Source organism: Haliotis rufescens, unplaced genomic scaffold (assembly GCF_023055435.1).
Source record: "Haliotis rufescens isolate VD_foot unplaced genomic scaffold, xgHalRufe1.0.p SCAF_4, whole genome shotgun sequence".
In the NCBI taxonomy this organism is placed as follows: Eukaryota; Metazoa; Mollusca; class Gastropoda; order Lepetellida; family Haliotidae; genus Haliotis; species Haliotis rufescens.
The window spans coordinates 27,935,694-27,950,337 of NW_025964112.1; positions in this window are offsets into that span (position 1 = coordinate 27,935,694).

Below are 14,644 nucleotides of genomic sequence, written 5' to 3' on the forward strand. Positions count from 1 at the left end.
CCTCAAGTCATCATTTTTTATGCAATTGCGCCAACTTTTTCATGAGGGTCGACCATGTAAGAATGCATCCACACACCAAATATTTTTATTCTGAAACTTATACTTTTGAGAATAGCTCTCATGGCGTAAAAGTCATGCATGTGAAAAAATTCGAATCGCTGATGTATTTATAGTGCGGCCTCAAGTCATCATTTTTGATGCAATTGTGCCAACTTTTTTCATGAGGGTCGACCATGTAAGAATGCAACTATACACCAAATATTTTTATTCTGAAACTAATACTTTTGAGAATAGCTCTCATGGCGTAAAAGTCATGCATGTGAAAAAGTTCGAATCGCTGATGTATTTATAGTGCGGCCTCAAGTCATGATTTTTGATACAATTGCGCCAACTTTTTTCATGAGGGTCCACCATGTAAGAATGCATCCACACACCAAATATTTTTATTCTGAAACTAATACTTTTGAGAATAGCTCTCATGGCGTAAAAGTCATGCATGTGAAAAAGTTCGAATTGCTGATGTATTTATAGCGCGGCCTCAAGTCATCATTTTTTATGCAATTGCGCCAACTGTTTTTCATGAGGGTCGACCATGTAAGAATGCATCCACACACCAAATATTTTTATTCTGAAACTTATACTTTTGAGAATAGCTCTCATGGCGTAAAAGTCATGCCTTATGTGAAAAAGTTCGAATCGCTGATGTATTTATAGTGCGACCTCAAGTCATCATTTTTTAAGCAAATGCGCCAATATTTTTCACGAGGGTCGACCATGTAAGTATGCATCCACACACCAAATATTTTTATTCTGAAACTAATACTTTTGAGAATAGCTCTCATGGCGTAAAAGTCATGCATGTGAAAAAGTTCGAATCGCTGATGTATTTATAGTGCGGCCTCAAGTCATCATTGTTGATGCAATTGCGCCAATTTTTTTCATGACGGTCGACCATGTAAGAATGCATCCACACACCAAATATTTTTATTCTGAAACTAATACTTTTGAGAATAGCTCTCATGGCGTAAAAGTCATGCATGTGAAAAAGTTCGAATCGCTGATGTATTTATAGTGCGGCCTCAAGTCATCATTTTTGAAGCAATTGCGCCAACTTTTTTCATGAGGGTCGACCATGTAAGAATGCATCCACACACCAAATATTTTTATTCTGAAACTTATACTTTTGAGAATAGCTCTCATGGCGTAAAAGTCATGCCTTATGTGAAAAAGTTCGAATCGCTGATGTATTTATAGTGCGGCCTCAAGTCATCATTTTTGAAGCAATTGCGCCAACTTTTTTCATGAGGGTCGACCATGTAAGAATGCATCCACACACCAAATATTTTTATTCTGAAACTTATACTTTTGAGAATAGCTCTCATGGCGTAAAAGTGATGCATGTGAAAAAGTTCGAATCGCTGATGTATTTATAGTGCGACCTCAAGTCATCATTTTTTATGCAAATGCGCCAATATTTTTCATGAGGGTCCACCATGTAAGTATGCATCCACACATCAAATATTTTTATTCTGAAACTAATACTTTTGAGAATAGCTCTCATGGCGTAAAAGTCATGCATGTGAAAAAGTTCGAATCGCTGATGTATTTATAGTGCGGCCTCAATTCATCATTTTTTATGCAATTGCGCCAACTTTTTCATGAGGGTCGACCATGTAAGAATGCATCCATACACCAAATATTTTTATTCTGAAACTTATACTTTTGAGAATAGCTCTCATGGCGTAAAAGTGATGCATGTGAAAAAGTTCGAATCGCTGATGTATTTATAGTGCGGCCTCAAGTCATCATTTTTGAAGCAATTGCGTCAACTTTTTCATGAGGGTCGACCATGTAAGAATGCATCCACACACCAAATATTTTTATTCTGAAACTTATACTTTTGAGAATAGCTCTCATCGAGTAAAAGTCATGCATGTGAAAAAGTTCGAATCGCTGATGTATTTATAGTGCGGCCTCAAGTCATCATTTTTGATGCAATTGCGCCAACTTTTTTCATGAGGGTCGACCATGTAAGAATGCATCCACACACCAAATATTTTTATTCTGAAACTTATACTTTTGAGAATAGCTCTCATGGCGTAAAAGTCATGCCTCATGTGAAAAAGTTCGAATCGCTGATGTATTTATAGTGCGGCCTCAAGTCATCATTTTTTATGCAATTGCGCCAACTTTTTCATGAGGGTCGACCATGTAAGAATGCATCCACACACCAAATATTTTTATTCTGAAACTTATACTTTTGAGAATAGCTCTCATGGCGTAAAAGTCATGCATGTGAAAAAATTCGAATCGCTGATGTATTTATAGTGCGGCCTCAAGTCATCATTTTTGATGCAATTGTGCCAACTGTTTTTCATGAGGGTCGACCATGTAAGAATGCATCCACACACCAAATATTTTTATTCTGAAACTTATACTTTTGAGAATAGCTCTCATGGCGTAAAAGTCATGCCTTATGTGAAAAAGTTCGAATCGCTGATGTATTTATAGTGCGACCTCAAGTCATCATTTTTTAAGCAAATGCGCCAATATTTTTCACGAGGGTCGACCATGTAAGTATGCATCCACACACCAAATATTTTTATTCTGAAACTAATACTTTTGAGAATAGCTCTCATGGCGTAAAAGTCATGCATGTGAAAAAGTTCGAATCGCTGATGTATTTATAGTGCGGCCTCAAGTCATCATTGTTGATGCAATTGCGCCAATTTTTTTCATGACGGTCGACCATGTAAGAATGCATCCACACACCAAATATTTTTATTCTGAAACTAATACTTTTGAGAATAGCTCTCATGGCGTAAAAGTCATGCATGTGAAAAAGTTCGAATCGCTGATGTATTTATAGTGCGGCCTCAAGTCATCATTTTTGAAGCAATTGCGCCAACTTTTTTCATGAGGGTCCACCATGTAAGAATGCATCCACACACCAAATATTTTTATTCTGAAACTTATACTTTTGAGAATAGCTCTCATGGCGTAAAAGTCATGCATGTGAAAAAGTTCGAATCGCTGATGTATTTATAGTGCGGCCTCAAGTCATCATTGTTGATGCAATTGCGCCAATTTTTTTTCATGAGGGTCGACCATGTAAGAATGCATCCACACACCAAATATTTTTATTCTGAAACTTATACTTTTGAGAATAGCTCTCATGGCGTAAAAGTGATGCATGTGAAAAAGTTCGAATCGCTGATGTATTTATAGTGCGACCTCAAGTCATCATTTTTTATGCAAATGCGCCAATATTTTTCATGAGGGTCCACCATGTAAGTATGCATCCACACATCAAATATTTTTATTCTGAAACTAATACTTTTGAGAATAGCTCTCATGGCGTAAAAGTCATGCATGTGAAAAAGTTCGAATCGCTGATGTATTTATAGTGCGGCCTCAATTCATCATTTTTGATGCAATTGCGCCAACTTTTTCATGAGGGTCGACCATGTAAGAATGCATCCATACACCAAATATTTTTATTCTGAAACTTATACTTTTGAGAATAGCTCTCATGGCGTAAAAGTCATGCATGTGAAAAAGTTCGAATCGCTGATGTATTTATAGTGCGGCCTCAAGTCATCATTTTTGAAGCAATTGCGTCAACTTTTTCATGAGGGTCGACCATGTAAGAATGCATCCACACACCAAATATTTTTATTCTGAAACTTATACTTTTGAGAATAGCTCTCATCGAGTAAAAGTCATGCATGTGAAAAAGTTCGAATCGCTGATGTATTTATAGTGCGGCCTCAAGTCATCATTTTTTATGCAATTGCGCCAACTTTTTCCATGAGGGTCGACCATGTAAGAATGCATCCACACACCAAATATTTTTATTCTGAAACTTATACTATTGAGAATAGCTCTCATGGCGTAAAAGTCATGCATGTGAAAAAATTCGAATCGCTGATGTATTTATAGTGCGGCCTCAAGTCATCATTTTGGGATGCAATTGTGCCAACTTTTTTCATGAGGGTCGACCATGTAAGAATGCAACTATACACCAAATATTTTTATTCTGAAACTAATACTTTTGAGAATAGCTCTCATGGCGTAAAAGTCATGCATGTGAAAAAGTTCGAATCGCTGATGTATTTATAGTGCGGCCTCAAGTCATGATTTTTGATACAATTGCGCCAACTTTTTTCATGAGGGTCCACCATGTAAGAATGCATCCACACACCAAATATTTTTATTCTGAAACTAATACTTTTGAGAATAGCTCTCATGGCGTAAAAGTCATGCATGTGAAAAAGTTCGAATTGCTGATGTATTTATAGCGCGGCCTCAAGTCATCATTTTTTATGCAATTGCGCCAACTGTTTTTCATGAGGGTCGACCATGTAAGAATGCATCCACACACCAAATATTTTTATTCTGAAACTTATACTTTTGAGAATAGCTCTCATGGCGTAAAAGTCATGCCTTATGTGAAAAAGTTCGAATCGCTGATGTATTTATAGTGCGACCTCAAGTCATCATTTTTTAAGCAAATGCGCCAATATTTTTCACGAGGGTCGACCATGTAAGTATGCATCCACACACCAAATATTTTTATTCTGAAACTAATACTTTTGAGAATAGCTCTCATGGCGTAAAAGTCATGCATGTGAAAAAGTTCGAATCGCTGATGTATTTATAGTGCGGCCTCAAGTCATCATTGTTGATGCAATTGCGCCAATTTTTTTCATGACGGTCGACCATGTAAGAATGCATCCACACACCAAATATTTTTATTCTGAAACTAATACTTTTGAGAATAGCTCTCATGGCGTAAAAGTCATGCATGTGAAAAAGTTCGAATCGCTGATGTATTTATAGTGCGACCTCAAGTCATCATTTTTGAAGCAATTGCGCCAACTTTTTTCATGAGGGTCGACCATGTAAGAATGCATCCACACACCAAATATTTTTATTCTGAAACTTATACTTTTGAGAATAGCTCTCATGGCGTAAAAGTCATGCATGTGAAAAAGTTCGAATCGCTGATGTATTTATAGTGCGGCCTCAAGTCATCATTTTTGAAGCAATTGCGCCAACTTTTTTCACGAGGGTCGACCATGTAAGAATGCATCCACACACCAAATATTTTTATTCTGAAACTTATACTTTTGAGAATAGCTCTCATGGCGTAAAAGTGATGCATGTGAAAAAGTTCGAATCGCTGATGTATTTATAGTGCGACCTCAAGTCATCATTTTTTATGCAAATGCGCCAACTTTTTCATGAGGGTCGACCATGTAAGTATGCATCCACACATCAAATATTTTTATTCTGAAACTAATACTTTTGAGAATAGCTCTCATGGCGTAAAAGTCATGCATGTGAAAAAGTTCGAATCGCTGATGTATTTATAGTGCGGCCTCAATTCATCATTTTTTTATGCAATTGCGCCAACTTTTTCATGAGGGTCGACCATGTAAGAATGCATCCATACACCAAATATTTTTATTCTGAAACTTATACTTTTGAGAATAGCTCTCATGGCGTAAAAGTCATGCATGTGAAAAAGTTCGAATCGCTGATGTATTTATAGTGCAGCCTCAAGTCATCATTTTTGATGCAATTGCGCCAACTTTTTTCATGAGGGTCCACCATGTAAGAATGCAACTATGCACCAAATATTTTTATTCTGAAACTAATACTTTTGAGAATAGCTCTCATGGCGTAAAAGTCATGCATGTGAAAAAGTTCGAATCGCTGATGTATTTATAGTGCGGCCTCAATTCATCATTTTTTATGCAATTGCGCCAACTTTTTCATGAGGGTCGACCATGTAAGAATGCATCCATACACCAAATATTTTTATTCTGAAACTTATACTATTGAGAATAGCTCTCATGGCGTAAAAGTGATGCATGTGAAAAAGTTCGAATCGCTGATGTATTTATAGTGCGGCCTCAAGTCATCATTTTTGAAGCAATTGCGCCAACTTTTTCATGAGGGTCGACCATGTAAGAATGCATCCACACACCAAATATTTTTATTCTGAAACTTATACTTTTGAGAATAGCTCTCATCGAGTAAAAGTCATGCATGTGAAAAAGTTCGAATCGCTGATGTATTTATAGTGCGGCCTCAAGTCATCATTTTTGATGCAATTGCGCCAACTTTTTTCATGAGGGTCGACCATGTAAGAATGCATTTACACACCAAATATTTTTATTCTGAAACTTATACTTTTGAGAATAGCTCTCATGGCGTAAAAGTCATGCCTCATGTGAAAAAGTTCGAATCGCTGATGTATTTATAGTGCGGCCTCAAGTCATCATTTTTTATGCAATTGCGCCAACTTTTTCATGAGGGTCGACCATGTAAGAATGCATCCACACACCAAATATTTTTATTCTGAAACTTATACTTTTGAGAATAGCTCTCATGGCGTAAAAGTCATGCATGTGAAAAAATTCGAATCGCTGATGTATTTATAGTGCGGCCTCAAGTCATCATTTTTGATGCAATTGTGCCAACTTTTTTCATGAGGGTCGACCATGTAAGAATGCAACTATACACCAAATATTTTTATTCTGAAACTAATACTTTTGAGAATAGCTCTCATTGCGTAAAAGTCATGCATGTGAAAAAGTTCGAATTGCTGATGTATTTATAGCGCGGCCTCAAGTCATCATTTTTTATGCAATTGCGCCAACTGTTTTTCATGAGGGTCGACCATGTAAGAATGCATCCACACACCAAATATTTTTATTCTGAAACTTATACTTTTGAGAATAGCTCTCATGGCGTAAAAGTCATGCCTTATGTGAAAAAGTTCGAATCGCTGATGTATTTATAGTGCGACCTCAAGTCATCATTTTTTAAGCAAATGCGCCAATATTTTTCACGTGGGTCGACCATGTAAGTATGCATCCACACACCAAATATTTTTATTCTGAAACTAATACTTTTGAGAATAGCTATCATGGCGTAAAAGTCATGCATGTGAAAAAGTTCGAATCGCTGATGTATTTATAGTGCGGCCTCAAGTCATCATTGTTGATGCAATTGCGCCAACTTTTTCATGAGGGTCGACCATGTAAGAATGCATCCATACACCAAATATTTTTATTCTGAAACTTATACTTTTGAGAATAGCTCTCATGGCGTAAAAGTCATGCATGTGAAAAAGTTCGAATCGCTGATGTATTTATAGTGCGGCCTCAAGTCATCATTTTTGAAGCAATTGCGTCAACTTTTTCATGAGGGTCGACCATGTAAGAATGCATCCACACACCAAATATTTTTATTCTGAAACTTATACTTTTGAGAATAGCTCTCATCGAGTAAAAGTCATGCATGTGAAAAAGTTCGAATCGCTGATGTATTTATAGTGCGGCCTCAAGTCATCATTTTTGATGCAATTGCGCCAACTTTTTCCATGAGGGTCGACCATGTAAGAATGCATCCACACACCAAATATTTTTATTCTGAAACTTATACTTTTGAGAATAGCTCTCATGGCGTAAAAGTCATGCATGTGAAAAAATTCGAATCGCTGATGTATTTATAGTGCGGCCTCAAGTCATCATTTTGGGATGCAATTGTGCCAACTTTTTTCATGAGGGTCGACCATGTAAGAATGCAACTATACACCAAATATTTTTATTCTGAAACTAATACTTTTGAGAATAGCTCTCATGGCGTAAAAGTCATGCATGTGAAAAAGTTCGAATCGCTGATGTATTTATAGTGCGGCCTCAAGTCATGATTTTTGATACAATTGCGCCAACTTTTTTCATGAGGGTCCACCATGTAAGAATGCATCCACACACCAAATATTTTTATTCTGAAACTAATACTTTTGAGAATAGCTCTCATGGCGTAAAAGTCATGCATGTGAAAAAGTTCGAATTGCTGATGTATTTATAGCGCGGCCTCAAGTCATCATTTTTTATGCAATTGCGCCAACTGTTTTTCATCAGGGTCGACCATGTAAGAATGCATCCACACACCAAATATTTTTATTCTGAAACTTATACTTTTGAGAATAGCTCTCATGGCGTAAAAGTCATGCCTTATGTGAAAAAGTTCGAATCGCTGATGTATTTATAGTGCGACCTCAAGTCATCATTTTTTAAGCAAATGCGCCAATATTTTTCACGAGGGTCGACCATGTAAGTATGCATCCACACACCAAATATTTTTATTCTGAAACTAATACTTTTGAGAATAGCTCTCATGGCGTAAAAGTCATGCATGTGAAAAAGTTCGAATCGCTGATGTATTTATAGTGCGGCCTCAAGTCATCATTGTTGATGCAATTGCGCCAATTTTTTTCATGACGGTCGACCATGTAAGAATGCATCCACACACCAAATATTTTTATTCTGAAGCTAATACTTTTGAGAATAGCTCTCATGGCGTAAAAGTCATGCATGTGAAAAAGTTCGAATCGCTGATGTATTTATAGTGCGGCCTCAAGTCATCATTTTTGAAGCAATTGCGCCAACTTTTTTCATGAGGGTCGACCATGTAAGAATGCATCCACACACCAAATATTTTTATTCTGAAACTTATACTTTTGAGAATAGCTCTCATGGCGTAAAAGTCATGCATGTGAAAAAGTTCGAATCGCTGATGTATTTATAGTGCGGCCTCAAGTCATCATTTTTGAAGCAATTGCGCCAACTTTTTTCACGAGGGTCGACCATGTAAGAATGCATCCACACACCAAATATTTTTATTCTGAAACTTATACTTTTGAGAATAGCTCTCATGGCGTAAAAGTGATGCATGTGAAAAAGTTCGAATCGCTGATGTATTTATAGTGCGACCTCAAGTCATCATTTTTTATGCAAATGCGCCAACTTTTTCATGAGGGTCGACCATGTAAGTATGCATCCACACATCAAATATTTTTATTCTGAAACTAATACTTTTGAGAATAGCTCTCATGGCGTAAAAGTCATGCATGTGAAAAAGTTCGAATCGCTGATGTATTTATAGTGCGGCCTCAATTCATCATTTTTTATGCAATTGCGCCAACTTTTTCATGAGGGTCGACCATGTAAGAATGCATCCATACACCAAATATTTTTATTCTGAAACTTATACTTTTGAGAATAGCTCTCATGGCGTAAAAGTCATGCATGTGAAAAAGTTCGAATCGCTGATGTATTTATAGTGCAGCCTCAAGTCATCATTTTTGATGCAATTGCGCCAACTTTTTTCATGAGGGTCCACCATGTAAGAATGCAACTATGCACCAAATATTTTTATTCTGAAACTAATACTTTTGAGAATAGCTCTCATGGCGTAAAAGTCATGCATGTGAAAAAGTTCGAATCGCTGATGTATTTATAGTGCGGCCTCAATTCATCATTTTTTATGCAATTGCGCCAACTTTTTCATGAGGGTCGACCATGTAAGAATGCATCCATACACCAAATATTTTTATTCTGAAACTTATACTATTGAGAATAGCTCTCATGGCGTAAAAGTGATGCATGTGAAAAAGTTCGAATCGCTGATGTATTTATAGTGCGGCCTCAAGTCATCATTTTTGAAGCAATTGCGTCAACTTTTTCATGAGGGTCGACCATGTAAGAATGCATCCACACACCAAATATTTTTATTCTGAAACTTATACTTTTGAGAATAGCTCTCATCGAGTAAAAGTCATGCATGTGAAAAAGTTCGAATCGCTGATGTATTTATAGTGCGGCCTCAAGTCATCATTTTTGATGCAATTGCGCCAACTTTTTTCATGAGGGTCGACCATGTAAGAATGCATTTACACACCAAATATTTTTATTCTGAAACTTATACTTTTGAGAATAGCTCTCATGGCGTAAAAGTCATGCCTCATGTGAAAAAGTTCGAATCGCTGATGTATTTATAGTGCGGCCTCAAGTCATCATTTTTTATGCAATTGCGCCAACTTTTTCATGAGGGTCGACCATGTAAGAATGCATCCACACACCAAATATTTTTATTCTGAAACTTATACTTTTGAGAATAGCTCTCATGGCGTAAAAGTCATGCATGTGAAAAAATTCGAATCGCTGATGTATTTATAGTGCGGCCTCAAGTCATCATTTTTGATGCAATTGTGCCAACTTTTTTCATGAGGGTCGACCATGTAAGAATGCAACTATACACCAAATATTTTTATTCTGAAACTAATACTTTTGAGAATAGCTCTCATGGCGTAAAAGTGATGCATGTGAAAAAGTTCGAATCGCTGATGTATTTATAGTGCGGCCTCAAGTCATGATTTTTGATACAATTGCGCCAACTTTTTTCATGAGGGTCCACCATGTAAGAATGCATCCACACACCAAATATTTTTATTCTGAAACTAATACTTTTGAGAATAGCTCTCATTGCGTAAAAGTCATGCATGTGAAAAAGTTCGAATTGCTGATGTATTTATAGCGCGGCCTCAAGTCATCATTTTTTATGCAATTGCGCCAACTGTTTTTCATGAGGGTCGACCATGTAAGAATGCATCCACACACCAAATATTTTTATTCTGAAACTTATACTTTTGAGAATAGCTCTCATGGCGTAAAAGTCATGCCTTATGTGAAAAAGTTCGAATCGCTGATGTATTTATAGTGCGACCTCAAGTCATCATTTTTTAAGCAAATGCGCCAATATTTTTCACGTGGGTCGACCATGTAAGTATGCATCCACACACCAAATATTTTTATTCTGAAACTAATACTTTTGAGAATAGCTATCATGGCGTAAAAGTCATGCATGTGAAAAAGTTCGAATCGCTGATGTATTTATAGTGCGGCCTCAAGTCATCATTGTTGATGCAATTGCGCCAATTTTTTTCATGACGGTCGACCATGTAAGAATGCATCCACACACCAAATATTTTTATTCTGAAACTAATACTTTTGAGAATAGCTCTCATGGCGTAAAAGTCATGCATGTGAAAAAGTTCGAATCGCTGATGTATTTATAGTGCGGCCTCAAGTCATCATTTTTGAAGCAATTGCGCCAACTTTTTTCATGAGGGTCGACCATGTAAGAATGCATCCACACACCAAATATTTTTATTCTGAAACTTATACTTTTGAGAATAGCTCTCATGGCGTAAAAGTCATGCATGTGAAAAAGTTCGAATCGCTGATGTATTTATAGTGCGGCCTCAAGTCATCATTTTTGAAGCAATTGCGCCAACTTTTTTCACGAGGGTCGACCATGTAAGAATGCATCCACACACCAAATATTTTTATTCTGAAACTTATACTTTTGAGAATAGCTCTCATGGCGTAAAAGTGATGCATGTGAAAAAGTTCGAATCGCTGATGTATTTATAGTGCGACCTCAAGTCATCATTTTTTATGCAAATGCGCCAACTTTTTCATGAGGGTCGACCATGTAAGTATGCATCCACACATCAAATATTTTTATTCTGAAACTAATACTTTTGAGAATAGCTCTCATGGCGTAAAAGTCATGCATGTGAAAAAGTTCGAATCGCTGATGTATTTATAGTGCGGCCTCAAGTCATCATTTTTGATGCAATTGCGCCAACTTTTTATATGAGGGTCCACCATGTAAGAATGCAACTATACACCAAATATTTTTATTCTAAAACTAATACTTTTGAGAATAGCTCTCATGGCGTAAAAGTGATGCATGTGAAAAAGTTCGAATCGCTGATGTATTTATAGCGCGGCCTCAAGTCATCATTTTTTATGCAAATGCGCCAATATTTTTCATGAGGGTCCACCATGTAAGAATGCATCCACACACCAAATATTTTTATTCTGAAACTTATACTTTTGAGAATAGCTCTCATTGCGTAAAAGTCATGCATGTGAAAAAGATCGAATCGCTGATGTATTTATAGTGCGGCCTCAAGTCATCATTTTTTATGCAAATGCGCCAATATTTTTCACGAGGGTCGACCATGTGAGTATGCATCCACACACCAAATATTTTTATTCTAAAACCAATACGTTTGAGAATAGCTCTCATGGCGTAAAAGTCATGCATGTGAAAAAGTTCGAATCGCTGATGCATTTATAGAGCGGCCTCAAGTCATGATTTTTTATACAATTGCGCCATCTTTTTTCATGAGGGTCGACCATGTAAGAATGCATCCATACACCAAATATTTTTATTCTGAAACTTATACTTCTGAGAATAGCTCTCATCGAGTAAAAGTCATGCATGTGAAAAAGTTCGAATCGCTGATGTATTTATAGTGCGGCCTCAAGTCATCATTTTTGATGCAATTGCGCCAACTTTTTTCATGAGGGTCGACCATGTAAGAATGCATCCACACACCAAATATTTTTATTCTGAAACTTATACTTTTGAGAACAGCTCTCATGGCGTAAAAGTCATGCATGTGAAAAAGTTCGAATCGCTGATGTATTTATAGTACGGCCTCAAGTCATCATTTTTTATGCAAATGCGCCAATATTTTCCATGAGGGTCGACCATGTAAGAATGCATCCACACACCAAATATTTTTATTCTGAAACTTATACTTTTGAGAATAGCTCTCATGGCGTAAAAGTCATGCATGTGAAAAAATTCGAATCGCTGATGTATTTATAGTGCGGCCTCAAGTCATCATTTTTGATGCAATTGTGCCAACTTTTTTCATGAGGGTCGACCATGTAAGAATGCAACTATACACCAAATATTTTTATTCTGAAACTTATACTTTTGAGAATAGCTCTCATGGCGTAAAAGTCATGCATGTGAAAAAGTTCGAATCGCTGATGTATTTATAGTGCGGCCTCAAGTCATGATTTTTGATACAATTGCGCCAACTTTTTTCATGAGGGTCCACCATGTAAGAATGCATCCACACACCAAATATTTTTATTCTGAAACTAATACTTTTGAGAATAGCTCTCATGGCGTAAAAGTCATGCATGTGAAAAAGTTCGAATTGCTGATGTATTTATAGCGCGGCCTCAAGTCATCATTTTTTATGCAATTGCGCCAACTTTTTTCATGAGGGTCGACCATGTAAGAATGCATCCACACACCAAATATTTTTATTCTGAAACTTATACTTTTGAGAATAGCTCTCATGGCGTAAAAGTCATGCCTTATGTGAAAAAGTTCGAATCGCTGATGTATTTATAGTGCGACCTCAAGTCATCATTTTTTAAGCAAATGCGCCAATATTTTTCACGAGAGTCGACCATGTAAGTATGCATCCACACACCAAATATTTTTATTCTGAAACTAATACTTTTGAGAATAGCTCTCATGGCGTAAAAGTCATGCATGTGAAAAAGTTCGAATCGCTGATGTATTTATAGTGCGGCCTCAAGTCATCATTGTTGATGCAATTGCGCCAATTTTTTTCATGACGGTCGACCATGTAAGAATGCATCCACACACCAAATATTTTTATTCTGAAACTTATACTTTTGAGAATAGCTCTCATGGCGTAAAAGTCATGCATGTGAAAAAGTTCGAATCGCTGATGTATTTATAGTGCGGCCTCAAGTCATCATTTTTTATGCAAATGCGCCAATATTTTCCATGAGGGTCGACCATGTAAGAATGCATCCACACACCAAATATTTTTATTCTGAAACTTATACTTTTGAGAATAGCTCTCATGGCGTAAAAGTCATGCATGTGAAAAAATTCGAATCGCTGATGTATTTATAGTGCGGCCTCAAGTCATCATTTTTTATGCAATTGTGCCAACTTTTTTCATGAGGGTCGACCATGTAAGAATGCAACTATACACCAAATATTTTTATTCTGAAACTAATACTTTTGAGAATAGCTCTCATGGCGTAAAAGTCATGCATGTGAAAAAGTTCGAATCGCTGATGTATTTATAGTGCCGCCTCAAGTCATGATTTTTGATACAATTGCGCCAACTTTTTTCATGAGGGTCCACCATGTAAGAATGCATCCACACACCAAATATTTTTATTCTGAAACTAATACTTTTGAGAATAGCTCTCATGGCGTAAAAGTCATGCATGTGAAAAAGTTCGAATTGCTGATGTATTTATAGCGCGGCCTCAAGTCATCATTTTTTATGCAATTGCGCCAACTTTTTTCATGAGGGTCGACCATGTAAGAATGCATCCACACACCAAATATTTTTATTCTGAAACTTATACTTTTGAGAATAGCTCTCATGGCGTAAAAGTCATGCCTTATGTGAAAAAGTTCGAATCGCTGATGTATTTATAGTGCGACCTCAAGTCATCATTTTTTAAGCAAATGCGCCAATATTTTTCACGAGGGTCGACCATGTAAGTATGCATCCACACACCAAATATTTTTATTCTGAAACTAATACTTTTGAGAATAGCTCTCATGGCGTAAAAGTCATGCATGTGAAAAAGTTCGAATCGCTGATGTATTTATAGTGCGGCCTCAAGTCATCATTGTTGATGCAATTGCGCCAATTTTTTTCATGACGGTCGACCATGTAAGAATGCATCCACACACCAAATATTTTTATTCTGAAACTAATACTTTTGAGAATAGCTCTCATGGCGTAAAAGTCATGCATGTGAAAAAGTTCGAATCGCTGATGTATTTATAGTGCGGCCTCAAGTCATCATTTTTGAAGCAATTGCGCCAACTTTTTTCATGAGGGTCGACCATGTAAGAATGCATCCACACACCAAATAGTTTTATTCTGAAACTTATACTTTTGAGAATAGCT